We start from the raw sequence: 3,746 nt of genomic DNA, 5'->3' as shown, positions 1-3,746 counted from the left end.
ACTAAGTTGTGTGGTGTTTTCCTTCACATGACCACTCAGCTGGGTTCCAGAGAGAAAGGTATGGCAGCAAAGCCTGAGTTTTCCAGAAGTGCACCCCAGCCAGCCATGTGAATTTGGAAGCGTGGGGCTGGTGTGGGAAGCAACCCCCAACATGGGAACTTAGCGAGCCAGGTGGAGAGATTTCAGAGCACAGGGTCAAAGTCTGCTTAGCTGAGAACAGGCCAGGCTGGCCTGTCCGCTGGTGCCTTGCCGGCAACAGTAGCATGGGATTGCCGTTTTTTATATTTCATGCTACAATCCTCTGCTAAGACAGCCTTACTCTCTCAAACACAGGTGATCTCCCTAGACCTGGGGATGCATACTTATAGTCTGGGCCCTGGCATCAGAGAATGACCAATCTGTCACCAATTGCCAGAAGCTGTCCCTGGCCCCTGTTTACACATCAGTGTAGCAATGACCTTCCGGTTAAAGGTGATGCCAGACTGACTCATACCAGCCTCTCTTCTTGACTGCCCCCAGGATAATTTTTCAGCTGCCCTGCTGCCTGACCCTGACCTTCATCAATGGGCCTCTACATGACTACTTGGACATTTTGGCCTACATCCCTGGGATCAGACCAGATCTTAAGGATACTCCTTTGATGGATACACAGGTAACAATGGTACAGCTCACCAATGGTACAGCCTCATTGAGGGTGGCAGAGGTATGCTAGGGCAATGGTGGTCTCAAACACCAAGTTCATAGGAGCAGAACTCTTGGCAGGAATGTCAGCACAGAAAGCTGAACTGACAGCTCTGGCCAAGGTGTTAGAGCTGAGAAAAGACAAGAGGCACAGAGCCTGTGTGCCTTTGCTACTGCTCATATGTGTGCCACTATTTAGAGGGAGAGGGAAATGCTGACAGCAGAAGGAAGGACTAAACTCCAACCCAGAGGGCAACATCACAGTCCAGTGTGTGGCCCTAAAAATTGGGCCCCTCATGTCCTTGATTGCCCTAGATCCAGGAGATCCCCACTCTCTGACAAGACAGAAGATAGTATCTGGGCCAAAAATCTGGCCATGTCTCAGTGTCATAAGAGATGATGGAGGACAGCTGACTACAAACTAATTGTACCAGAGAAAATGGGTATAAGTGTACTGAAAAAGATCTATTCTTTCTCTGACATCAGAGCCTGGAAAATGCAGGACTTAGTCTGCCAGTTCCAGATCAGAATTAGAGATGCCAATTCAAAAATAGCTGAAATTGTTAAAAACTGTAAGACCTGTCAATTGACTAATGAAGTTTCCAATGAGTAGAACCCCGGTACTCAATGCCTAAGCACTAAGTCTATCAGGAAATGAACTTCACAGAGGTAAAACCAAGAAAATTCAGGTACAAATATTTGCTGGTATTTATAAATACCTTTTCAGGGTGGACTGAGTCTTTCCCAACTAAGCATGAGACTGTACAGATGGTAACAAAAAATCACTAAAAGAAATTCTTCAAGGTATGGCTTTTCTAAGCTCCTAGGGTCAGAAAATGGACTTACATTTGTCTTCCAGGTAAGTTAGGGATTAGCTAATATTCTGGGGATTGATTGGAAACTTCACTGCACTTACAGACCCCAGAGTTCAGGTCAGCTAGACAAGATAAACAGAACCCTAAAAAAGACCTTAACTACATTGACCTTAGAGACTGAAGGTAACTGGGTGGCACCCCTCCTCATTTACCCCTTTTGAAGTTATGTTTGGTTCATCTACTGACAGAAGTTATTATGCAATATCGAGGGTGTCCAGTGGGTCCACAAACATGTTTGGATTAAATTTTATGCTTTCCATAAAACAGGTCCATCTCCATCAACATTAGCCCAGAGATTGGGTCCTATTCAAGAGACCCTGCCAGGGGTCACTAGCACCTCACTGAAAGGGTCCCTGTTCTACTGAGTTGTAGCATGGATCCCCCACACATCTATTTATGGTTGGAGAAGACCCTGGCCAGCAAGAGGAGAATTCAGCCTCAAGAATCCCTTCTGTCTTCCACTAATGGGCCCCTACCCATGCCCCAGGGACACCACAAAGACAGACCTGCCATTAACTGTTTTCATGAAGCTTCAGAAAATCTCATAATTGGACCTTCTAGTCACAAGAGAAAGGGGGGATGAAAGGTCAAATCTTTTAAATTCATACTCCATTTTGGAGAACCTGACCTAAGTTTGAACTCAGGTAAACTAATAGGCCAGTACCTAGCATTGCTTTCCAAGTTACCCTCCAATAAAACCTGAACTTAGCTCCAGTCTCTACGCTCACCCCCAACAAGACCAGCATCTCCAAGTTATTACAACAATAGATCTGTACCCCCAGGTTATGAGCTCAACCCCTGCCTAACGACCACCAATGCAGAGGGAAATAGAAATCAAGTTTATGATATGACACTTAGCATCAGCCAATTATGTTAAAAGGTCATAGTTACTTCCCAATTAGGTGCTTTCACACTCCCTCCCCCTTCCCCCACTTGCTACTTACCCCAATAAACATTTGGGACCACCCAACACCAAAACCATCCTGTATGGTGGTGCTAGCTCGAATAAAAAGGCCCTACTGTGATTACGTCAGATCAGGTCCTAACTGTATTTTGGGGATCACTAAAACTTCCCTAGCATTACAGTAATAGCTTTTTTGTGGGAGAAAGAAATGTGGCCTTTGTTAAACAAAGAGCTGGTGGCTGGAGCTGGGGGAGAAAGAATTTAACCAGCAGAAGGAGCAAGCAGACAGTCACTGACAGATGCAGAAAGACAGAAGGAAGAACAAGAACAGGCTGGGAAGTAGCCAGTGAGATAGATCCCCAGGGAAAGAAACAATGGCAGAGAAGTCCAGTTCAGTTAGAAGCCAGCTGAGTGACTGCCCCAGCCAGGAAAAGGCCAAAAGCCTTAAATTATATAGATGGCTCCATGACTTTATTATCAAACTTCAGGTCAGTTATCTAAAAACTCCAACAATAAAAAGAAAAACAAACCATATCTTTAACTGTAAAAAGGAGGAACTGTTCTAGTGCATTGAAAATGGGATTTGATTTACTTTTACTTTTAATTTGGTTTAGTTTGTTCAGATAGAGTCTTGTTTAGTAGCCCAGACTAGCTTTAAACTCACCATGTGGACCAGGCTGCCCTAGAATTCTCAACAGTCTTCTTGACTCAGCTTCCTGTTTGCTGGAATTTCAGATGTGGTTCACTGTACCCAGAAAGAAAATTTTTCAAATGCTACTTCAGTGAGAATGACCACTTGAGTTCAATTCCTGGAACACTCATGAAGGTGAAAAGAGAGAACCAACACAGAAAAGTCCTCTGACCGCCATATGTATGCATTGTACATTTGTTCTCCATCATATATGCAATAATAATAAATAAAATTAAATTAAAAATAAAATAAGGTGCCATTCCTTATGGAACTGATGGCTGTCATAGTGCTTATGTAATGATTTCCCATCTCATGTTTGAGAATCAATCACTTGAGTTTTGGCTTGAAAGAAAGGTGGTTAGCCATTTTATCCCTTAGAAGTTGCTTCTAGAGTCACTTTTCTGCTTTTCCATTATCCTTAAAGATCGAGGAAAAATGAAAAACCTTAATGGAAGCGATCGAACTATAAGTGCAATTCTGAACACAGTTCCTGCATGTGATGGTTATCTTATTAAAAACTACACAGTACTAGCTTTCTTCTAATATGGCCACTGTGGTGTAAGTAGAGAATGAAGTTGGTATGAAAGCTGATACC

The 3,746-nt window shown here is 43.4% G+C and overlaps 1 long non-coding RNA gene across 1 annotated transcript; it reads left to right on the top strand.

Annotated features, from left to right (window-relative positions):
* Window positions 1–287: 287 nt before the first annotated feature.
* Window positions 288–3,400, top strand: LOC147998231 (uncharacterized). Its single transcript, XR_015646553.1, has 2 exons — window positions 288–652; window positions 3,196–3,400. It is a non-coding gene; the product is annotated as an uncharacterized LOC147998231 (long non-coding RNA).
* Window positions 3,401–3,746: the final 346 nt, after the last annotated feature.

The sequence above is a fragment of the Rattus norvegicus genome, chromosome X (assembly GCF_021556685.1).
Source record: "Rattus norvegicus strain SHRSP/BbbUtx chromosome X, alternate assembly SHRSP_T2T, whole genome shotgun sequence".
NCBI classification, from domain to species: domain Eukaryota; kingdom Metazoa; phylum Chordata; class Mammalia; order Rodentia; family Muridae; genus Rattus; species Rattus norvegicus.
Note: the sequence above shows the minus strand (reverse complement) of the source record. Positions and strands in the feature narration are given on the sequence as shown.